This window comes from Amblyomma americanum, chromosome 4, assembly GCF_052857255.1.
Source record: "Amblyomma americanum isolate KBUSLIRL-KWMA chromosome 4, ASM5285725v1, whole genome shotgun sequence".
NCBI classification, from domain to species: Eukaryota; Metazoa; Arthropoda; class Arachnida; order Ixodida; family Ixodidae; genus Amblyomma; species Amblyomma americanum.
The window spans coordinates 114,759,932-114,785,697 of record NC_135500.1 but is presented as its reverse complement, the minus strand read 5'-3'; the positions used below and the strand labels follow the sequence as shown (position 1 = coordinate 114,785,697).

Sequence of the window (25,766 nt, the reverse complement as noted above, 5' to 3'; positions counted from 1 at the left end):
AAATGGACTTGAGTGGAGCAATGCCCGAAGGGCCTCCTCGTATGAAAGCTGCTTCTTTCGCAGCTGTGCGGCAGCTTTATTCTTCAGAGAAGACGTCGCTTGTGAAGGCTGCTTACAGACTGAACGCAAAAGCCGTGAATCCAACCTCAATGGAGCGGCAAAATGTAAAGCTCGCTCTCGACGTCATTAATCAGTTTGTTTCAAATGCCCTCAGGACACATGGTTCCGCGTTCAAGATTCCTCAAGCTGAGTCGACTGCTCTTTTCATTGACGTTATCCTCACATGGTGGCAAATAGTCAATGTTAAGACCCCTTGCAAAGGCCAGAGGCTAAGGGACAGCATGCAAGACCCTGTAAGGTCTGTTGATGACACACAGTTAGCTTTCCTGAGCGGCGTTGTGGACTGGTTGGACGCTTGGGCAAGAATAAACATCACCAGTGGCTCGCTGACGAAAGAGACTCACAGTGCTTTGCGACTGACATGCTATTCTCTGGTAGAACTCTCGCGCTACTGCTTAGAAGAACTTCACTTCAAGTACGTACTGCTGGGCAAATTTCAGACGGATGCGCTAGAAGACCGGTTCGGCCGTTACCGCCAGCTGGCAGGATCACAGTACCACATTTCCGTGCGTCAGCTCTACGAATGTGAGAAGAAGCTTCGTCTTCAAAAACTTTTGACATTTCCACGCGAGGAAACAGAGTTTGAAGACGTAAGTGAGGATCTTGTCCCATGCAACTTTTCTGTGGCTGTCAGCGACGACGATATTACACACGCCCACTCTGACATGGATGCTATTGTCTACATTGCAGGATACGCTGCTCATGCTGCTTTAAAGAAGCTTTCATGTTCTGCTTGCTTCAGCACATTGGTGATTGAAAATCGAGAGATCGAAGCGGAAAATACTGCCATGATAGCTAACCTGTCGAGAGGAGGGCTGAAGTTTCCCCAGCCATGCACAGTTCACATGGTACTGATGACTAAACTAGTTGCAGAGAAGTTGTCTTTTGGAGCAACCGCGGAAGATTTTCTCTCCTGTAGAAATCAACGTGGTGTCGTGATTTCACAGACGATTTCCCTCCTGGACGAACACGACATTGAGACATGTGAAAATGGCCACACTGCACAAACTCTCCTGCGCTTGGTAGTACGCGTTGCAACCAACGTTGTTCTAAACAACTTTTGCAAACTAAGAAATGATGCCATACAAGACAATGCGCAGCAGAAGGCCGCAGCCCGGAAAGCAGCAACGCTTAAGAAGAAGTAAGTTTTATTCCCAAGCAATAAAAATGCTTTGCGCACACTTCATTGCTGGTGTCTCGTCGTTTTTTATTGTAAGGGTCAGATTAGCTGTACAAATACTCAACAGCGCAACATTATTGTGAGTGTCATTATTGCTGTGTGTGAAAGCTTTAAGCAAAACACAATACAGAATAAAACTAACACAATGCGCAGTAGACGGTGTTTTTTTTTTCAATGTTCACGAACTTCTACTTTAACAACTAGATATACGCATGTGCGGTCTGTGCGGATGGATTTTACCGCACGGCAGACATCATGTACGTGATAGAACCTAATAATTAGATGATTAATTGAAATTAACTAATCAATTTTTTATTATAATGACCAATAATGCGAAATTGGCGGCCGTATGCTAAATTGTTTATTATAAAAAACTGTATTAGCAGCTCGAACTTTCTTGACAATAAGGTGTTCTGCAATAAAAAAAATATATAAAGCAGATAAAATGATAGCCTAAGGCGCGCACAAACTAGCGAATTTCTTTTCTGCAGCAACGACAAAAATGAAAATGAAGGAATCACTTATAAGGCAGCTACGTACGGCAGTACCCGAATAGTGCAGACGGGCGCGGCGCGCTGAAATCGCGGAGCGCGGGGCCTGCACGGTCCCTTGGCGTGACGTCACGCGGCCGGTGGAGAGGCCTTAGCATTGAGAGGGTGTTGCACCATCGCGTGCGTGGTCAGGATCATGACGTCGACGGGGAGGGATCTGCGCAACACCGCTCAACGGGATAAGCACCGAAATTTCGAACGCGATGAAACACTGCTTGTACGCAATTTTACGGCAAAACCCTTTTACGGGAGCCCATCTCCAGTGGCCGTGTAACTGAAGCACGTTGCAGCCCATGTAACTAAAGTTGCATCTGTCGTATAAACTCGCAAGCCAAGCCAAGATAGATAAACAATACTTGGCTTGGCGCCTAAGCTGATCGGTGCGAAGCCAAGGCTTCAGGTAACCACATGATTTCAGATCATCCAGACGTGGCCCTTATCACGTTTACACCTGACGGCATCGCAAAATTTATCTTTTCATTGGAACTCATGTCATCTGCCGGCGTTGAAGGCATCAACGCAAAGGTTTTGAAAAACATTAAACACGCAACTAGCAAAATTCTAGCACACATTTTTCAGGAGTCTCTGTCAACCGGCACGGTCCCTCAAGACCGGAAAGGGGAGAACATCGTTCCAGTCCCAACAAAGGACCAGGTAACACATATCGTTTCAGCTCTCTCATAAGTGTGTGTTCAAAAATCATAGAACATGTTATTTACTCCCCCGTCATAAACTTCCTAACACCCATCAGGTTTTTTCAACTTAACCAGACGGTTTTCAGAAAGGCCTGTTTGCAACACACAACTGGCATTGTTTGTGAACATTAGTTCCAACTTAGACTTAAATTGTGTAACAAAAGTAAAAACAGCTCTAATTTTTACACAAGCCACACAGAAAGACCAGACAGGACGGGCGCTGTGTCCAGCTATGTTTATTGAAAGCCACATGTTGCATATGTATATAGCCCGAAGAAGGTGAACGCGATAAATACGTAATAATGGGTAGTTTTTCTGAGTGTGCGTGTGTTTTTTGTTGATGGTTTTTTTCCTTACCATGTAAGAAATGCGCATGCGTTCACCTTTTTCGGGCTATATATATGGAACATGTGGCTTTCAATAAACATAGTTGGACTCAGCGCCCGTCCTGTCTGGTCTTTTGTGTGGTTTGTGTAAAAATTAGCGCTGTTTTTACTTTTGTTGCACAATGTCACACCAATTACCCCGCAAGAGGTACTGTTAATAGACTTAAATATTGCCGTTCATGCACTCTTTTTATATTTCGCAAAAACTTTCGAGAAAAACTAAAAACTTCTGCATTTCATTGGATCAACTTTTTTCTCACTAACCACTTGCAGTTCATGTTAACGATTACTCTTTCAGCTTCGCCCCTGTCGTCTCTGGTGCATACCACAAGGCACAGTACTAGACACACATCTTTTTCTCACATATATTAATTACCTACCCAACTGCACCTCTTATGATGTCCGTCTTTTAGCCGAATATTGCGTATTTACTGCCCCATATAGTATAACGCTACTGACAATTCAGCTTTCAGGCCGATCTGGCAATAGTCTAGGAATGGTGTCGAAATTGGCTTAATGTTAACGTTAACAAAACAGCTCGGATTACGTTCATCAGACGTCAGTACTATATTTTCCGCAACTGCTAATTGACCGGGTCAGCTGTCTCTTCAGTCTCCTCTTACAAATATTTAGGCGTCCACATTTCCAGCGATCTCAAATAGTTTTCTCACATTATAAATGTTACTAGCGATGCTAACTGCACTCTTGGCTACCTTGGACGTAACATAACTCATACGCCTTCTCACGTAAAACAACTATCATACGTAACCCTTTGGAAGCCAAGCCAAAACTGGAATTGACATGCACATTATGATACCTGCATTACCATAGCCTAATCGCTACCATCCAATCAATTAAAAACCGTGCTTCCAGATTTATTTTCTCTCCTTACTTCTGCGCTACAGTGTTAATAATCTAAAAATTAAAGCTGGTCTTCCAAGCCTACAAGTGGGCCGGAAAATACCTACACTCTGTCTGCTTCAGAAATGTTATCATGCCTTATCACCTAGCAGTACATTCATTGTGCCAATTCATTGGACCACCAGCCGTGTCACCTACACCATGGCCGTTTATCCGTCGCATGCCCCAATAGCGAGACATCTCAACTCCTTTTTCGTAAGCACTGCCATCGACTGGCATGATCATCCCGCAGACAGCATCTTTCACTATAACCAACTTTGAAACCACCATGGAACGACTTTTCTGTTAATTCATGTCTAGCCCCCCTCATGTAAAACCCCGCCCTCGTGGGGTCTTTGAGGTATAGAAAACAAAAAAGCCAAGCCACGAGAAAGAAAAGAGAGGAAGAGGAGACGAAAGGAGAAGAAAATTAAGAATGATAGAAGCCAAGAGAGAGAATCGAAAAAAAAAGATCAGGAAGGAGGAGTAGGAAAAACTTCAAAGTCCAGGAGCCCTCTGGCCGCTCCCTCCAGCGGGACCCGCGCGATCAGTGGCTCTATTCGATTTACCGCGCTCGGGCAGCCCGCTGGCTGCCGGAAAGTTCGCCCCTGACAGCAAAGCGTCTCACGGTCACATGGGCTGGCGGCCACTGGAACCAGCAGGCCGGCAATCACGCCGGCAAGCCAGTCACGGATCACGGAGGGCAGATGCCCTCATAGCTTCGCGTTCTGCTGCGTCTCATTGCTACGCGCGCGTACGGCAGAAATAGGCTGCTTGAGATCGAAAACGAAGACCTGAAGTTAACGAGGGCTGCCACAGACTGCAGAACAAACAGATCATCGTGCTCGCACCCGTACACATCGGTGACGACAATGCGAGCGTGTGCCTTCGGTGCACAGTGTGCTGTGTAAGCTTCGAGAAATCCTCAAAAGCATGTGAGCGTGGACACCTTAGTCACCGACTCAAAGTCAGCCTACGGAAGATTCCGCAGGGGGGTAATCTCTTCCGCGGTCCGAGCCATTCTATCCAAGTGAAGAGCCATAGAGCTCGTGTGGGTCCCGACTCACTCGCAGGTAGCAGGCAACATCATCGCCGACTACTATGCCCGAGAAATGTCAATCCGGGCCCAGCACGAGCCGGAAGAGCTACCGCACCCGGTTACCAGCTTTCGGAACATTACCCGGATGTACAGCGAGGAAAGGTGCAGACTGCCCGAAACGAACCCCAAACTCACCACGCAACAACAGACGATCCTGCGTCGAGCACAGGCGGGATCGCTAGCGCATCCAGTACTGTTGAACCGCATGTACCCTGAACACGATGCGCTCTGTCCTTTTTTGCAAAAGAGAAAAGGGCACCCTGACGCACGTCTTGGCAGAGTGCACAAAACTCAAGACCTCCCCCTCCTCCCCTTCCCGCCAACACCCCCAATCCCCAACCCCTTGAGCGATGGGAGACCTTGTTATCCAGCCCCGCCCTACCGATTCAGCTCGCACTGACGCACAGGGGCCAGGAGCTGCTGAGAACATATGGGTCCCGTAACTAGGGAACCACCTCGTCTGGTGCCTGCGTCCACCACCGATTTATTTCGGGCCCAATAAATGTTGTTTCATCATCATCAAGTAAGTATGACTGACGTATGACTGCGGACGATCGACCCTGCATGGTGATCGACTCTGTTGTGGTCGTTGAGATTTTTACGTTCGTGTACTGCTTCTTGCGGGCTGTAATCAGCAAAGAATCGGGATACGTTCCGTTCAACTGTAGTCTGTCGGCCGCCGGCTTTTGCTGCCGGGAAGGAATGCACTCATAATATCGACAAAAGCGATCAGCTGACTGAATGTTCATCTAAAACAAGCGGGTAACCTGTACAAATTTAGCTGCGCATCGTATCTGTAATGCTACAGCTTTACCGCAGAGGACTGGCACTCGAATGAAAGGCGCTACAATCCGGCCTTGCGTGTCGGCGCCTCACGTACCGCGTGTGCATGCATGATGATCCGCGCTGTGAAATTCTTTTTCCTCTTTAATGAGCCAAATGTGAGGAGATTTATGAGTACGGTTCTCCTCGATATTTTAAGCATTTGTGGCAGAAGGACCGAGCATCAACTCGTACAACAGATGGCGACGACAGAATCAGCACTAGCTAGATCGGCTGTCATAATTATGTGATATTACTATGTGGCCACATATAAGCACGCGCAGAGATGCATCGAGCAGTGTGCTCGTGAAGGCTTTTAATAAAGGACATGTTTCAATCAATCAAGCGTTTCTCAAACCATATCCGCCTATTCATTCCGCAGAACCAAATGAAGACCATACGCTCTAGTATCGCGCTCAACTAACACCTCGCTAAACACGTTCAGCACAGGCATGTATGCGCGCTTCTGAGCGCGTATTTGGAGCGGGAATCTGCGGCCGCTCTCGCGAAAGGCCTCGAACACCATCGCAATATCACCTGGGGGCAAAAATTAAGAGCCGAAATATTTGATGAATCAGAACTATGCCACCGTAATATGAAGCGAGCCTTTGTGCTTGCTAGGTGGTGAGACGATCGAACTGCGATCACACGCACGTACACAAAACAAATAGACAAGCAGCGAGAACTACCGCAAAAGGCACCATTGCAGGCGACACACACGATATGCACCGTGGTCCAGTCAAACCAAGCGCCTGCATCGCGCAAAACATCGCGCGAAGAACCGCGGTCCTTCTGGTCCATATAAAAATGGTCGCCTGCGCTTACCGCTACCGTACCAACTCTCCGTCGTCTGCTAGTTGCCCGAGTGCTGCCAGCACAAAATCGTCCTGGCGAGTACGGCTGCCCGTTGGCAGCCCGAAACCGCCCAGAGAAAAACTAACGCATTATGGGCAGCCACCGGAAGCGAGTAAAGCGCCACTGCCCAGCTATGGCAGGTGTGGCCATAGTTGGGGCTTGTGAGACCAAGGTTGCTATTCCCTAGCAATCACTCGCGAGCAATCATTAACAGACAGGCAGACGGGTCGTTGCTTAAACGTCCGCCTTGTGGAAACCAACAAATTTTGTACATTGGTGAGGTATCAAACCTACCTATTCATTGCGACATTCATTGTCGACAAAGAAATCACACATGTAACCTTTTGTTCCAAGAAACATCAGTCATTTTCACACATATCGATCAGACTGAAAGAGAAATAGTAAAGGCTTACCATATTGGTAAGGCTGGTTTTTGTGTCAGCAAACCGTCATTATCACTTGACAAACGTGAAATAAAATTTTTTGCTGGTGCCTTTGCAGAGCTGCAGGTCTTCATCAGTATTGATAAGATCGGTTGTTTTCTTTGTATTTGAAGGAAGGGTATAAATGCATGCAAGTGTGTAATAAACTTTAATCGAAAGTCAGCGCTCGTGTTGTCTGGCTCTTTGGACTCATTTTCCGTGCTGTTGCACTATGCATTAATAGAAGTGCCACCTGCCACGGTGGCCAGTTCGCTCACAACCGCTTTGAACGTGGTGATGTCACGAAAAGCCGGTGACATTGACGCGACACAGTGATCGAAACTGTCGATATCTTAATCTGTCTTATGGAGGGGTAGCCGCGGAAGACAGTTGGCGTCAGCGTGCCGTCGACAACTCTTGCTGCCGGAGAGCCCAAGGTGCAAAACGTCCGCACGGGTCACGAAGATTAACGAGCTAGCAGAGGTTATAATGGTTGGCGACGATGCTGAACTGCCATCCGTTTACAGAGGGACCGACTCGCATACGCAACAACGCGCTCTTTGTTTTCACAGCGCTGAACGAGGACAGCTCCGATTTCCAAGACCACTTGTATCTGTATGAATCTCTGTGGGAACGGATGTATCGAAGTGGCAAAGGACAGGGTGCGACGTGAGAAGGAATTCTAGCTGGCGGAAGGCACTCAGGGGCCTACTCGAAAGCTACATCTTTCTTAAAGAGACCTGTCAGGGGGGTATACGATATCCGCAAAGCGCTGATTGAAGCAGAGCAAGTACAAGCATAATCCCAACAATCCCCGCAACCCTTTGACCGCCTGGGGTGGCTTGAACGACTCGACAGCTGCAGTCATGGCGATCAGGTCTGATGCCGTTTTTGTCAACGAAGTGTCCAAGCACTAACGCTTGACACGCACCAAGGCGGCACTTTTTAGAGTTAAGGAGAAGTCCAGCTTTGCGCATGCAGCCCAGGTGGACAGCTAAACGGTCGTTGCGCTTTCTAAACGTCTTTCTAAAAATGATTACATCGTCTAGGTGCCACACGCATATTTCCCATTTCAAACCACGGAGTATAGTGTGCCTAAATCTCTCGAAGGTGGCAGGCACGTTGCAAAGACCGAACGGCATCTTAAATTTATAAATGCCGTCAGGTGTAAAAACCTCAGTTTTCTCTTTGTTCACGGGATGCATGGGGATTTGCCAATAACTTGGTCGGAGGTCTACAGAAGACAAGTAGGAGGCCGAAGAAAGGCAGTCGATGGCATAATTGATTTGAGGAAGAGGGTATGCATCTTTTCTAGTGACGGCATTCAGACGACGGCAATCAACGCAAAAACACCACGATTCTTCTTCCGGAGAATTACTGGAGCCAGCGACTCGACGACTTTTGGATAACACCTTTGGTTAACATCTCCTTCATTTGTTCGTTGATCCTCTTACGTTGAAACGGTGACACTTAGCAGAACTTTTGTCGGATCGGATGTGAGGCGCCATTGGCAACTCTGTGAAGGGTCGGAGACTAGGGAACGGAAGGTGGGCCGCCGGGCTGTGAAAAGTCAAACGCGGAGGAGCGTCACAGGAGGATGGCCAGCAGAGCACGGCGCTCATGCGTGGAGAGCGAATTGTCGATCATGCGAAGGAACTGTGATTAGTCGGAAAACTCTGCTGCTGTCGCATGCCAGGTGTCGGTAACCACGGCAACGAATACTGGCGAGTCGGGGCTGCATGGCGCATGCTTCAATCCTTCAAGCAGAACTACAGATTATGTCGAACAATTCACTGTCCACAGTTCAATGCGAACTTCTGTGACAGAGACCATGACATGAGGAGCCAAGACATTTTTCTTCATGCGAGTCAAATGATTTGGCTCCATACTCGCATCGAATATGTCGAGAGTGCTATCGCTGCATAATACCGGTATACATACAGCTGAAGAAAAAAGCACGACAGTATCACGGGAAACACAGACCACTCTCTCACCACCGCAGTTGTCTTCCACAAGGCCAAGGGTGATACATTTGCCCACAGTGAGCTCACCGGTGTGGCAGTCGACGTTAGCGCCAGGTATCTCCAAAAACCCGAGGCCAAGAATGACGTCGTGCGTCGATCGGGTGAGTACCGCCATTTCCGTGCTGGACACTGCCCCATCAAAAGAAACTTTAACACTGCAAACTGCAACCTCAGGCAATGGTTCCCCGCTCACACCACCGAACTGGGCATTTTGTCCCACCGGAACAGACACTTTGCCCACGAGGAGTCACTTAAAAGCAGCACTCATAACAGAAACAGTAGCTCCGGTATCCACTATCGTAGGCACACCATCAACTAGCACGTGCACTTGGTTCCGTAGCATGACTACAGGTGGAGGTATTTCTTCCGGTGGCAGACTTCCAGCGACATTACCCCCATCGGTCGCGCCGACTATAGGTTCCGGTGGTGGCGAGTAAACTATAGAGGAAACCAAGTTTTGCCCAAGCCAACCACAATCTTGTCGCGCATTCCTCTGCTCTCGCCTATTTCTTCTCCTTCCCCGGTGAACACCCTCTGGGTGGTTCCAGCAGCAACCACCTTCCGTTTGCAGACTTATGCTCCGTTATATTTCCTCCTTCAACGGTTCCATACGGAGGGTCGTTCTCTTGGAAACCACACAGTGCTTGCGCATTCCTCACACTCGTCATACCCTCCTCCTTCCTTCCACAATAACGGCCCTCCTCGCGATACCCCCCTCCTCCCAAGGTAACCATTCTCCCAGTGGTTTCTGTGGCAGCCACCCACCAATTACGCCGAATACTGCTACTGCCACTAGCTACGCCGACATGAAACCCAGGTACGGCTGCTTAACAGCTACCGCTGTAAAGGAAGAGAAAGAAGGAAAGAAGAGAATGAGGGGAGAAGGAAAAGCACGAGAAAATGGATGGACGCCATGGCTCTCTCATACCGAATGTTTTACCTGAGCCGTAGCCTAGTTTAGCTAGAACTACAAACGTCTGTCAGACGGGCATGTCAATATATGGCCGTTGGAGAAAGGTTAATTTTACATCATCAGCTTTTATAGCCAGACATCATCTCCCCCGTGAGATCACGTGGTCGTCGTCGGTACGAAATGCAGTGGCGTCATGTCGCAAGGTCACGTCGCAATGTCGCAGTGTCTATGCAATCGGTCATCCACCCGAAGAGTCACAACCCATTACACACACATTACACCCATTACACATGAAAGCTGCTTGCACTCTTTTTACGGCTTCTAAATATTAACTTCGAAAGGACAAACATTAGGTCTTGAGCGTTCAAACGGCGGCATACCTATTAATGTTGGCCACTAATTTCCCTCTATCAGAACGATTAAAATGCACTCACTGGACACACCGAAAACTAAAGCTTATCACATCGCGGCAGGACAATACTTAAGCGATTGTGAATCTTGTCGCCAGCAGGCATTGTTTCTTATGAAAAATAACCTTAAAAATAAAATTAAAATTATGATCAGTGACAAAAGAGAAAAACGCGACAGAAATGTCTTGTTTGTTCATGTACTCACTCAAAAGGGCTCTAAGGAAACAAGGTTTCCTTATCGCTCACCTTAGTTCTACCTTGAGGATGTCGTGTAGCAGACTGTTTTTCGGCACTGCCGTAGTACAGCCGAAGAAGATGTAGGCTCCGCTGGAGTTATTAACATCCGTCTGCGCCTGCTGAAGCAGTCTGAAGGCCTGTTAGGGAATATGAAGTAATGTAACTGCATGCTGCTATTGTGTGCCGCGCATACCACACAAAGAACAGTACGTCTCTGCTTTTTTTTTCTTTGACAACTAGCTTTAAAATACCGGAAAGACGAAGTTCAGCTGGTTTTAAAAGTTTAAGGGCACACTGAACATATGAAATGGTGGAGCCCGCTGTATCGGCTATTTGTATACAACTCTTAATGTATGAGAGTATTCTTTTTCACTTTTTCTAACCTCCTAAAAACACTGCTCTTACTGTTTTTGCTTGCTTGTCGAGAGCCAGGCTTAAGTACAGAGCGAGGATAATGCACACATAGTACACCGCTAAAGTTGTCACATCAAAGCGGAAGCAAATGCAAGACCCCTTACGGCGTCACAACCACGCCAGGATATTCTCGGTTCCTAATACGAAATATTATCATTATCAGGTGCATGATATAGCAAGTCATTTTAACGTGGTAGCGTTAGAGCGCACATTGAGCGAAAAGCCCAGTGATTTGAGAATGAAGCTGTCATTGGTCCATGGCGATGTGACGTCACAACCACAAGACATAGCGCGGGTAATTCAAACAGCCCACAACAATCGCAAATTACAACAGCGATGACGTCAATACAGAATTCCTCATTCGTCAACAGGATCGTGTTATCAATGCATCACCATTACGTAGTGCCGTTAAAGAAACAACAGCAACTGCGCTGGAAAGAAAAATGGTCCAGCGGGAACTCGAACCCCTTTCCCTTGAGCTGAGACCCGGACGCCCGATTTCTCGACCACAGAAGAGCTTGCGTTGCGGGCGACAAAAAAAAAAAGGCCTTGTAGAATACACTACATAGCGGGCAACAATATCTAGGTAAATAAGATTATCGATTAGCATCACCAATTCTTGTCGCCACTGGATAAAATCTATGCGTACGAGTAAACGAAATCCGCCTGACGTGTCGTAGAACCTGCAGCATTCGGCGGTCTGTGCCGCAGCGCCATGACATAGTGCGCGAGATCACCTCACGCTCTCATCACCGCAACTTTACAGATTGGTTAGAAAATACAGAAAAAAAAGAATGTAAGCATAGTTGCCCCTGCCAACATCCATTTCAAAGGGGATGCTTCTAAGTTCTAGCACATCCATCCATCGATTTATGCATACATCCATACATGCGTCTCTCATAGCATCAGTCGCTTTGGGACGTTAAAACCCCATAAAACCATACATACATACATACATACATACATACATACATACATACATACATACATACATACATACATACATACATACATACATACATACATACATACATACATACATACATACATACATACATACATACATACATACATACATACATACATACATACATACATACAGTAGCCAGCAAAATTTTACAGGACGTGGGTGTGCGGAAAAAGTTCATTCCAGCGCAGGCACGCAAGCCAATTGGCTGAAATGTGTGAAGGTACTCGGGGCCAACATGCTCCTTCCTCTGGTAACGGTATCAGGCTACTTGGTAGCGAGGTAAAGCTATAATAAACGTTTTTGAAGAAATCACGTCCCGCAAACTTTTGCTGCCGATAGAACATACATACATACATACATACATACATACATACATACATACATACATACATACATACATACATACATACATACATACATACATACATACATACATACATACATACATACATACATACATACATACATACATACATACATACATACATACATACATACATACATACATACATACATACATACATACATACATACATACATACATACATACATACAGTAGCCAGCAAAATTTTACAGGACGTGGGTGTGCGGAAAAAGTTCATTCCAGCGCAGGCACGCAAGCCAATTGGCTGAAATGTGTGAAGGTACTCGGGGCCAACATGCTCCTTCCTCTGGTAACGGTATCAGGCTACTTGGTAGCGAGGTAAAGCTATAATAAACGTTTTTGAAGAAATCACGTCCCGCAAACTTTTGCTGCCGATAGAACATACATACATACATACATACATACATACATACATACATACATACATACATACATACATACATACATACATACATACATACATACATACATACATACATACATACATACATACATACATACATACATACATACATACATACATACATACATACATACATACATACATACATACATACATACATACATACATACATACATACATACATACATACATACGTACATACATACATACATACATACATTCATACATACATACATACATACATACATACAGTAGCCAGCAAAATTTTACAGGACGTGGGTGTGCGGAAAAAGTTCATTCCAGCGCAGGCACGCAAGCCAATTGGCTGAAATGTGTGAAGGTACTCGGGGCCAACATGCTCCTTCCTCTGGTAACGGTATCAGGCTACTTGGTAGCGAGGTAAAGCTATAATAAACGTTTTTGAAGAAATCACGTCCCGCAAACTTTTGCTGCCGATAGGACATACATACATACATACATACATACATACATACATACATACATACATACATACATACATACATACATACATACATACATACATACATACATACATACATACATACATACATACATACATACATACATACATACATACATACATACATACATACATACATACATACATACATACATACATACATACATACATACATACATACATACATGCCTGGAGGAGGGGCGCACCACGTGACTCTCCTTGGTTACATAAACTAACGAGGGAGGGCGCCGTCGTCGCAGCGACATGTGCACCACGAACGGCGTGACCGCTGCGCACACCCGGGAGAGCACTCTCTTCGGCTGGGGGTCGGCACACACGAACTGCTGGCATGCGCTCCGCTCTTCGCCAGAGGGGCGAGGAAGTAGCTCCCGCATCTCGTCCCGTCCGGCTTCGGAATTTCCCCTTGCCCTAGTGTGGGCGAACATTCGCTCGCAAGTTTGCTGGTGAGTCGGACGACCTCGAATTCTTAGCGTATTTTGTTGCTGGCTGGCGTTATTGTGGTTGTAGCAATAAATGCAGGTTTGTGTCAGCCGGAGTGTCGTTCCTTTGTTCCCTCAGAGCAAGGCCCACCGTGGTCGGCGAGGGCTCAGTAGCGTACGCGATCATGGAGGGGGGACGGGCGGTTTTGAACTGTGTCAGCTGGGATTAAGCGGCGAGAACGAATTTATCTCCCCTATTACAACCCCACATCTAGCGCTCAATGTGAGGCCTGCTCTTGAAACATTGGACGATTGTCTGTTGGGTTCGAGGAAGTGTCTTTGTCTGGGATTGGAAAGTGCTAGGCCTAGCGTGAATTTTGATGGCTAGGACCAGTGGCAGGCTTTCTTAAGTGTGAGGTGTATTGCACTGTACCATGTTTAAACTTGTCGACATGTTCAGTACATTTTTCTTCAAATCTGCTCTGAAGTATCTTCAGCCCGAAAACCACTTGGTCTGCGTCGAGCGAGCGCGATGTCTAGTGTCCACGGAATTGCTGTGCCCGAAGCGAGTACAGAAGCCGCGTGGGTGGTCCGAGTTTTCTGTACATATTTTTTCTCTGCTTTCTCTGTTTCTACTCTGGGAGTCGCGGCCCCGCGAGCCGGGTGGCCTGGGGCCACAGGTGCCGCTACGAGCTCGCTGGTATTACAGCTTGGGATCGGGCGCTCCGACACCGTCCGACACGGTGGGCGCCAACCGCTTAAAAGTTGCTTCGTGCAGTTGGTTGGGTAGGACCACCCCACCGAGCTGATGTCTCCTCGCGGCTGCGCGCACGTAACCCTTTCCGTGTCTTTGCTTTGTTGTTATCAGAGTGGTAGTTAGGCCTATGGTTTTTCAGAGCTGCCTGCACCACGTCAGGAGAAGCACGACCACCGGACTGTGGTGTTGAGAGGAGGTGCAATTTGCTGCCCACTTAATTTTGTAACCTCGCACGAACTGCGCAGTCTCCTTCAATTCAAGAAAGGTCTTTTTTAACTCGAAATTTGCGTTTGCCCGACACGTTTTGCTACTGAGTTCAGCGGGGTAACGTATTTAATCCCCCCTTATAAAACCCCACAATATATAAGTACGTACATACATTCTTTCCAGCCGTTTGTAGCCGTGTGGCTGCGCTTGCGTAGATGCCAATGAGTAATTACTCCCTTATTACATGCACACATACATACATTCCCTGTAGCCGTGTGGCTGCGCTTGGGTATATGCCCATGATTAATCACTCCCTTATTACATACATGCATTATTTGTAGCCGTGTGCCTGCGCTTGGGTAGATGCCAATGAGTAATTACTCTCTTATTACATGCATATATACATGCATTCTTTGTAGCCATGTGGCTGCGCTTGAGTAGATGCCAATGAGTAATTACTCTTATTACATGCATACATACATGCATTCTTTTTAGTCATGTGGCTGCGCTTGGGTAGATGCCAATGAGTAATTACTCCCTTATTGCATGCATACATTCTTTATAGTCGTTTGTAGCCGTGTGGCTCCGCTTGGGTAGATGTCAATTAGTAATTACTGCATATATACGTGCATGCATACACGCACATACGTACATACATACACACACACACACACATACATACATACATACATACATACATACATACATACATACATACATACATACATACATACATACATACATACATACATACATACATACATACATACATACATACATACATACATACATACATACATACATACATACATACATACATACGTACGTACGTACGTACGTACGTACGTACGTACGTACATACATACATACATACATACATACATACATACATACATACATACATACATACATACATACATACATCCGCTGTTGCATTCAGTTCTCACTGCAGACAGTCTGTAGACAATCTATGAACGGCTGAACGTAATTTTATTCAGAGCCTGATCCTTGGCAGCTTACCTTGAGCAAGGCGAAGGTGGAACGCAGGTCTCTGGGGCCGCTGACGGAGCGTTCGTCCACGTCCAGGACTGCGTGGTGGCGGACGCCCTTGCTCCAGTAACCGACAAACTCTCCTATCCCCGCCGCGCTGCCAAGCTGGCGCAGCGCTTCCCTGGACTTCCTGCATGCACAGCCCGTATATACAGGGACTAAGCATGACAGCCCAGGCATCGGTGCGTCTGCCCAATCATAGGGAGCCAGCAAGCAGCTCATTTGCTTTAATGCTGAATGTCTTGTGCGGCTGGATCGCCAACATATTTTTTTTTACGTGAGGAAAATCCTAGCTCAATGCGAAAAGATAGGTGAAGCACACTGCCAGTGTGGACTGAAAACAACTGCAATGCCCACCGCAAGAGGTAACGCCCGCGCAGCCAACTAAGCCACGGGAGCCAAACGAATAAGTATGGGCAGATCGCTGCATTGGTATTAGCCTCATTCATCTGACAATTGCAGGCATCTTCGTCGACATTTTTGCACCGTGCCCAGCTTGCTGATAGCTACAGACCCAACGCAAGTAGCAGTCTATGGCCGCCTACAATGGTTCCAGATAGTCCAAGTATCAGAGACCTTCTCAGTAGGCGAGAAGGCATGGAAGAAGGCCCTGTGTTCCCTGGAGTCCTTCTGAGGCAGGTAAGAGGACTATGTAACGTTGTAGGCAATTTTGGCACCGTGGTACAGGTGCCACGCAAATACCTCGGTCCAGATTCATATTCTGTGCTCTTTTCCATCCCTTTAAAAAGAGGGACTGATAAGTGCTGAAGCGATACATGGGCCGTGATGGAGGGTTCCGGAATAATTTGGTCTCTATGGGTTCTTTAACGTGCGCTTACAACGCACAGCGTACGGGAATTTTTACATTTCACCTGCATCAAAATGCGGCCGCCACACCCTGGTTCGAGCCTGCAACCATAGGATCAGCAGCCGAAAGCCACAGCCAGCTGGTGCGGGAGAATTTTTGACATCGATAAACGCATTTATGAACATGCGCATAGGTTAGCGGTGCCGTCGTTAATAGAAAGTTTCACCACAGCGTAATCCGCTACCTCATGCATATTGCTGCCACTAGCTGTGAAGAATGCATGTGCAGATGGCTCCAAGAGGCCATTTGCGGGCCACCTATTTGCTGGCGCACCTGACACATCGAGCCCATCTGTGCATGCACTGTGAGCGCTGGGGGTGTATGCATGGGGCCCGTAGTACCTTTCGCCTCTACTCGCAAACATTGTCAAGCGAGCACGTTTGAATGAGTGTTCACGTGATGGGCAATCAGTGATTGTTATGGTTGTCGTGGCTATACCGTTTTTAATGGTTCTGCCGTGGAGCGCATCGCACGGTCAAGCCCTGAAAGAAAAACGAAAGGCAAATACTTGTCCACACAATACCACGCTAACACTAGACACTATGACCATCTAATGGCATCACCGCCGCACTGCGCCAACGCGCCATCAAGGTTCCAGTTGGAGCTTCGTTGTTGCGATCATCTCTCTGTCGTAGTTCTGGCTGAATCCAAGCGCCTCCGAGAGACAAAGAGTCGATATAGTGGCACGTGGTAGGATTGTAGCGCATTCTGTCACCCCATGCCACCACGATGATGTTGCAGCGATGCTGTTCATCAATGACGGTTGTACAAGAAGTGCATCGTCTAGCATTTTGCACCGTGAAATTGGCAGCGCTTTGACTCTGACTTCTTCACTCAGCGAGGCGAAAAGTCACGGAGACTTTTACTGTTTGTATACTTAGCGAGCGTACCCACAGGAACGGCATCACTACGAGAATCGCAGTGCTGCGCACAATAAATATGTGCAACGTTTTCCTTCCTTCCCGTACGAAGAGGCGCTGTGGCCCGAACAGCCGGAACGAGTAGAGACCACGACGGACCCCTGACGGAACAGGTCTTAACTAAGGCTTGTCGCCGTCGAGAGCCAGAACCCATTAGCGTTATTTTGCCGCAGAATCTTACTCGAAACCTGTTCCGTTAAGAAAGATTAACGTGTCATATCATCATCACCAGCCTGACGGCGCCCATTGCAGGGCAACTGCATCTCCCATGCCTCTCCAATTAACCCTGTCCTGTGCTAGCTGCGGCCACCGCATACCCGCAATCATTTCCTTTACCTTGTTAGAAATTAACAGCAGCACCAAGCCGAAAAGTGTACAGTCTTTGCCACTGTCCTCTGGTATTCCTCCGCAGTGCAATATAGTCTGGTAGTGAACCTCTATTCTGATACATCTACATGAGCGATAACGCGTAGAAATGTTACGGATGTATCTTTCAGGATATTGTAACTTACTGGACTGATTGAAATGGACAGAAATACTGTTTATGCTAAAAAAAACATGCTTCATTTCTTTTTGCACTTCATTGACTCACACTCCGATTAGCCCAAAGCAATGCGGGTCAAGCCCCTAGTGGCCAGGCGATAGTATTCTTAACTCTATGCGGCTACAGGCGCCGCATTCAAGAAGGGGCCATGCCTTGCGGGTGTACCTGTGCGTGATGGCCACGCCGTAAGCGCTCTTGCGGGCCACCCTTGCGAATTCCAGGAACGTGCGGAAGGAGCGCGTATGGTTGTGGCCGTCCCACAGGTCCACCTTCCCGTCGCCGTCGGCCACGAAGGTGGACTGGAAGATGACGTACTCGCAGAGGCCGTCTTCGCGCAGCAGCAGGTTGGCGTGCTTCAGGAGGTCCAGGGACAGGCCCACCGTGCAGGCGAACGGCATCCGGGACAACTGTGGTGGCGCTGCAGTGATTGTGCCAGTGAATCAAGTACATCATTATCTTGATTACGTCCACTGCCGGCAAAGGGACTCTCCTAAGGGCTAATTAGCACTGTCCTGCACCAGCTGCGGCCACCTTATCCTTGCAAACTTTCCTATCTCGTGCGAGAACGTTCTTGCAGGCTAGTTGGCACATGTTTTACGAATTCCTAGCGCAACAAGACGAGGGCACAAGAAACAAAGTGGACAGGACCGCAGAGCTTCTCATTTTTCCATTTTCTCATCTTCCCAGGTGACCTTGAGGGACCATCCATTCCACTAATATTTCCTGCCTTTTCCCACTGCACTGCTTGATTTTTCTTGTATACCAACTTGTGTTCTGTAAATCACTGTACACTCTTCCGGCCTTTTAACGTTACTCTTACCCTTTTTTTTCCATAGCTTCCCACGTTGTCTTCAGTTTAATCTGAAGCCCTTTGGTAGTCTCAAAGGTTGTTTCCTATATATAGTTTGCATCGCCGTCTTAGTGGCCGCCATCTTTTGGTCCAGAAAGCAAGCGGCGAAAGTAGCCACCAAAGCGAAAGCCTGGCTGTTCGTTTTCCTAATCCGCTTATCGCCAATTATGGCAGCGCAGCAGAGACTAGGCAGGAAAGGGGAGGTGGTGCTTCGTCTCCTTACCAAGGGCGGTGGACTGTTCGCTGTTCGGGCTTGAGCTGAGAAGGGACGAATGGTAGTGGCAGGAGTGCTGAAGAGGCCACTCCCCACTGCGCTGGGACAAAGTTTTCTCTCTTGCACCCAAAGATGGCGCCCGTGACGTCATGTTAAAACTATAGTTGGGTAATAGCAACTGTTACACTTTTCATGATTACAGAATCCTGGCTTATGGGTCGCATTTAGATGCAGGCGTAATGCAAAGACGAACATGTGCTGTGTGATGTCATCACACGTTAAGGAATCCCAGGTGGTCGAAATTCATCCTGAACCCCCAAATACACCTTTCGTAGTAGAGCTAACGTCCCTAACGTGTATACGTACAGGTTGTTTAATACTTTGAGGGAAATTAGGAGCGCGTGACCGCCGCGCTTCGAGAACCGCTGCCGCTGATTGCCGGGTGAGTGGACGGCACCTAGCGCATGCGCGTAAAGGGCAGCCGGCGGCGCTTATTGCGCCTTCGCCACCCATTCTCACCGGCCTCTAGCCTATTTGTATCGGCAATATCTTGGCCACTATCGGGATACCTCACTGGTGCAGCTCGAGGCCAGTTCTGAACATCCGCTATTAAACGATCAGTGCCATCTGCCCTTTCTTTTAAATTTAACGCCAAAGAGTTAGTACCCCCCCCCCCCCCATCGAAAAACTTATCCGGCGCCGCCGGCGCCGACAGTTTGAAGCCTCGCAGACGGAGCGGCCGGAGGAACCAGTCACTTCGGCAATATAGATTGCTTACTAGATCACGTGACCTTCTGACGTCATCAAACCTGCTTACAGGATTGTGAGCAAACTGACCACCGTGCTCTGTGGCAGTTAGATCGCTCGCGAGAGGTTGCTCGGCAAGAGCAACCTAGGTCTCACAAGCCCCACTGGTGACAACACCTGCCATCGTAGAGCAGTGGCTCACCGCTTAAGGGGCAACTGAAGAGGTTTAGAATTCGATTAGTTTAAACGAGCCGAATGCGTAAAACTCATGCGAAATCTTTTTGCGCTAGCATCTGGTGACGTAATCGCCGGCTAAAGCGGCGTCGGCGTTGAGGCTTCGCTACAGAGCACAGCGACCGGCAGAGGCCGCAATGATGACGTCACGTACGACAGCGCTAAGTTCCGAGCGAAGAAGCTTTTGTTTCAAGGAATAAAACAAATACCGTCGAAAGTGAAGCTCACGAAGCATTGTTTGGGGGCATCGGAAGATGCACGGCAACATGTAAATGAATGCAGCGGATCACTGAAATTTCGGCAACAATGACGTCACCACGATTTTCTGCGCACTTCTCCAACGTAGTGAGGAGAGGCCTGAACATCATCACGGTTTTAAGCGGTGATTACGTCACCATTTTAAATGCTAGCGCAAAGCCACTTTGCATGCTTTACCTAGAAGCTTCATAGATTCGAATTCTTGAATAACCTCGAATTCTCAAAAAACCATTTCACTTTCCCTTTAACCGCTGCTCAACTGCGCCAAGAGCAGTATGAGGACTCCCAGCGATCTATGAATGCCGGAAGCCGAGAATTAGCGATTCTGCATGAATGGGCATTATCCAATTAACGCTATCGCTATCGCGTCATGCCTTTAAAGCGGAGCTTGTGTGTCCCCTGCTGTTGTTCCATTCTTCCTACTTTTAGTAATGTGCAAAAAAAAAAAGGACAAGGAAGGAAAGATTATGAAAAAACCACCGGGGACACTCAAGACTCCTTACGTGCTATGAGTGCGAAGGCATTGTGCACTGCTGTTGTTTCCGTTGGTGCGTTTGTGGTTGATTATGTCTGTTCGCGTTGGTCACCAAACCGCACACCATTCGGAGCACCATGGGTGAATGCCCATTATGCAGAATTGGTCATGCTCTACTTAACATTCATAGATAGCGGCGATCAAGTCCGCGTACCATTACCAGTGCAGCGTTGCATGGCTGCGCCACTGGACTGGCGGGTGGCTGTTCCTGTCACAGCCACCCGTAGGGATTGTGCGACCCATGGTGCTCTTCCCGAGCAACCTCTCGCGCAGCTGGCGCGACAGTCCTCTCAACTTACCCGAGCTTACCCGAGTTACTTCGTGGAAAAGAAGTGCGGGCACTTTCTGTACACGCCACGCATGAGGCAAGCAATGCTTAAGCATTAATAAAACAAGCCCAGTCGATTCCAACGCCGTTGCGGCGCATGCTGGGCGACCTAGATGGCAAACTGTTGCTTGGTATGGTACATGGGGTTCAACGTCCTGAGGCCAGTCAGGCTACGAGGGACGCCGTAGTGGAATGCTCCGGATTAGTTTAATCCGCCTGGGGATCTTTAACGAGAGTTGGCATCGCATAGTACATGGGCGCCTTTTGTGACTGGTCACCACTAAAAAGGGGGCCGCGACAGCCGGTATTGAACCGGTAACTCCGGCTCAGTAGCCTAGCGCCCTAGCCGCTGAGCCACCACGGCGGGTTACATCGTTGTTTAGGAAGTGTGTCCCAAATATTACGGCAAGGCGATCGGAAGGGTTCAAGTTTTTTTAAGGTGATAGCCTTTAATGGCTCATACTAGCGATGACCATCCGTCCGTTACATCGTCACCTAGGCTACGCGACCTTGTGATGTCACGTGACATTGGTCACGTGACCTTAAGGTTATGAGTCGCAAACCTCTTTCGCCTTCTCGGGTTCGAACCCGACCGCGGCGGCTGTGTTTTTATGGAGGAAAAACGCTAAAGCGCCCGTGTTCTGTGCGATGTCAGTGCACGTTAAAGATCCCCAGGTGGTCGAAATTATTCCGGAGCCCTCCACTACGGCACCTCTTCTTCCTTTCTTCTTTCATTCCCTCCTTTATCCCATCCCTTACGGCGCGGTTCAGGTGTCCAACGATATATGAGACAGATACTGCGCCATTTCCTTTCCCCCCAAAAAAATTATTATTAATAATATTATTCTCGCAGTTAAGAGATATCTAAGTGCCTCCAACGAATTTTTTGAATATCTCTCACACACACACGTGTCCAGTTACTGACGACGTGAATACATTAGTGATCAAAGCAGCTGCTGAGCGCGGTAGCAGCTCTGCGATATAAGCAGCTGCGGTCGTACTTTCGTCGCCTGTGTCAGACAATGTTGCTGCACAACCACTGTTTCACGTTTGCTTCGATTTTGATGTTTTACAGCAACTACGAGGTGTCACAGCCTTTGCAGCACGGTGGCGTACTTATTTATATACAAGGTCACTGCCTTCAGGAGCTGCTAATATATGATTGAGCTTTGTCCTGATCGAGCCGCGATGGTCACGGGCGTAGCCAAGAATCCGTGAGTCTTTGACTGTGCGCACGGAAATGTGCTCAGGGATCCGTCCCTTACACATTTTTACGTCACCCTGCGTGACACATGAGAGTATGCGAAAAAGCTACCAAAAATATGGACACGATCGCTATGCGTCTAACTACAAATTATCGTGCATCTTGACAAATTTTCCCTTTCCGACTCACACTGTCAACACTGCCCTTGGAGAAATTACTGGCGGTGCACCAAGTAGGAAAGAAAGTCAAGCATGTGCAAATAATTATTTATCCGGACTGTAATTACTTCAAATTGCTGCGCTCTACCAATCGCAACTCGGGTTCCTGATCGCAGGGTGACCGCGCTCTGTCGGGCAACGAAGCCAAAGGCGCACGGATGAACGGATATCGTCGCTCACCGAATACTGATGGAGCCAAACGCGGCAACTTGGCAAGCACGCCCCGAGAACGGCAAAGCGTAACCAGCCCTTCTCACCATCGTCGTCGTCGTCGTTGAAGGCGTGGTGGTGGACCTTTGCCCCAACACTCATGACGGGCTTGTAGGTACCCGCGCGTGGCCTTGTGGCATTCCTGCCTGTGCAAGAGAGCGAAGCAAGGGAAACACAGAGACCAACGAGCACATTTGATATACCAAGAAGGCTACAAGATAGCAAAAGCCCTAGATAAAATGGCGCTGAAGTATCCCTCCTCATTTAACGGCACCAGCGTAGGCTCCAGTGCCGTGCTACTTTGTGCCAGCTGACCTGGTCATCTCAGCTGGTAGACCGACTGCCCTGGACAAGTAAGTCGGGACTCCATTTCGGACCAGGACAAACTTTCCTTTAGCTACGAAGATTATAGATAGGTGGTAAACTTCCCCTCTGTAGCTGTGTGGCTGCGCTACAGAACGGTCCAATGAGGGGTTCGACAACAAGCCTCACACCAGGTTGCAGCACTGCAAGAGACGCCGGGCAGAAAAGTTCAATGCGTCGTTGTCCAGCGAGACATCAGAAGTCTCCGGCAGGCATTTAGCCTGGTGTGTGACTTAGTTTGTGTTCTGTGCCTGGTGTGAACTTTGGAATTTTCTGTTGGCGAGTTTGGTGTTTTGCACTGCGTAGTATAGTGCTGGAAACTAAAGACTGCAGTGTGGTGCTGGCAACTAGAACTTAGGTCACGTCGTCATAAACCAATTAGCCGTGTAGTTGGCTGACACGGTTGTGCTCCTAGCCACGTAACTGCCAAGTGTTCATTGAATACTCTTTGCAGTATCCCTTGATGATCGTCTCATGACGTTTACGCGACATGAAGCATTTAAGCTGGCGTAGATTTCTTACCTGTTACTTGCCGGATGATCACGAAGAGGCCACCGGCGACCAGAAAAGTGCCGATAAAGATTGCTGTCCCAAACTTGACATAGTGAAGCCACGTACGCTTGGAACTGAGGAAAAAAGAAAGGGTGAGTCCAATGGCACTTGCCTCAGATTACCCACGATGCGCCATGTGTCAGCACAACGTTGGTACGGCATGTTCTTTTCGGTACTTACTTTGCTCCTGTAATTAGTCGAAATAGTAAGCTGAATAAGGGAGCAATTTTATCACGAAGCTTTGGCAAACTCTCTTAAAAATACAAGTGGCTTAAGCGAGCCAGAACGATCAATATTGAAGAACACGTCCATTCCCATCAAGGACAGGCGCGCGTTCTCCCCATTAGCTGATCATTAGCCGATGGACCGGCGAAGGAACTAGAAAACGCCGAAGCCGTGGCTTCAGCGTATTACTCTACCGGTTAAAAATAAAACACCTTTCTTATTTCAAGGGGCTCCTTAAAATGCATAATACACAGCCGCCGCGGTGGCTCACTGGTTATGGTGCTCGGCTGCTGACCCGAAAGACGCGGGTTCCATCCTAGCCGCGGCGGTCGCGTTTCGATGGAGGCGAAATGCTAGAGGCCCGTGTACTGTGCTATGTCAGCGCACGTGAAAAGAACCCAAGGCGGTCGAAATTATCCGCAGCCCTTCACTACGGCGTCCCCTCATAGCCTGAGTCGCTTTAGGGTGCTATATCCAATAAAATTGAGAATGCGCAGGCGCTCACCCCGACGCGAAGGCCTCCCGTCGCTGACAGAAAACGCAGACTCTGAAAGAGAAGGAATTTAATTTGGATGCGCAAAGCAGGGACAAAATGCATTCTGATGGTGGAGTGGGTCACGATTGGCCTAGGAAACACAACAAGCGAGATACGCCGTGTACTATAACGTTGGACTCGATCGCAAACATGGAGTATGAAGAAAACTAATCTTCCCTTTTAATTCCAACCATGCCACCACTTAAAAAATAGTAAGAAGTGTGCATTGATATAGACCGGTCAGAAGTGTTTGAGGCGTTAAACACCCAAGGAGAAGCGTTTAACTGGACCCACGTTTAAGTATGCCCTGTGCCATGTATGGCATACGTGTATTGAGCCTAAAATTCTGGCATGCTTTGCAACAGACGTAGCGATTCTGCCGCATTGCACTAGGTGCAGGCATCTAATTAATGACGGTGAATAAAAGCCACTCCCGGCGTCGGCAAATACTTACGAGCCAGGATAGCGATTTGCGAAGCATCCGCTGAAATATAACGAACGAACAAAGTAAGAATGGCGCTGATCGCGTGCGTTAGGTTTCCGCAAAGTTAAAAATCTCGGGTGACGTATTGCCGCACGGGATGAATGTCACACGCTTTGCAACAACGTTATGCGCTCGCGTTTTGCCGTGTGGGATGAATGTCACACAACGTTAAGCGAGCTCAGCGTAAGAACGCATGCAAACAGACTGGGTTAATCTGGATGCAGGGTTTGAACACGGGGCTAGGCTCAAGGTTTCGATGGCAGAGCTGGTATTTTTGCCGCTTCTTCCTTCGTGCACCAACGTATTCACACAATATCCCTGCTCAAAAGCACTGTTTGAAAAGAGCTGGCTGGATTGAAGAACTCACTCATGTTTCACCGCGGTTGTTGCTGTTCGGCCGATAACTGCAAACCTTGGAATGTCAATGGCGCACAGCTCCGAAGTCTTCGTTTTCTGCTTCCTCGATCTCCTCTCGGGTCACGCGGGTTTCCGTCGGCAGCCGCTTAAATGTGGGCTCGTCGGAGACTCAACGAAGAAGAAAAGCAGTGAGAGAGATTTTATAGGCAACAACAACAACGACAGACAAAAACCTTAACGCGGCCCCTAACACCTGCCATAAAGTGCAATCCGCTTAAACTAATGGAACGTAAATCAATTGAGTGGAGCCTAGGATAGCTTTTGAGAGAAGGAAAGACAGAAAGCACTCCATTTCCCATCGCGAACCATACAGAATGTCGACAGAGCTCAGAAATTGCT

General features: G+C 48.0%; 2 long non-coding RNA genes across 2 annotated transcripts; both read right to left on the bottom strand.

Annotated features, from left to right (window-relative positions):
• Positions 1–1,962: 1,962 nt before the first annotated feature.
• Positions 1,963–15,780, bottom strand: LOC144130316 (uncharacterized). Its single transcript, XR_013314065.1, has 3 exons — positions 15,692–15,780; positions 10,624–10,751; positions 1,963–2,008 (listed from the first exon to the last, which is right to left on the bottom strand). It is a non-coding gene; the product is annotated as an uncharacterized LOC144130316 (long non-coding RNA).
• An 8,715-nt stretch (positions 15,781–24,495) lies between these two features.
• On the bottom strand, positions 24,496–25,468 carry LOC144130315 (uncharacterized). Its single transcript, XR_013314064.1, has 3 exons — positions 25,378–25,468; positions 24,981–25,010; positions 24,496–24,538 (listed from the first exon to the last, which is right to left on the bottom strand). It is a non-coding gene; the product is annotated as an uncharacterized LOC144130315 (long non-coding RNA).
• Positions 25,469–25,766: the final 298 nt, after the last annotated feature.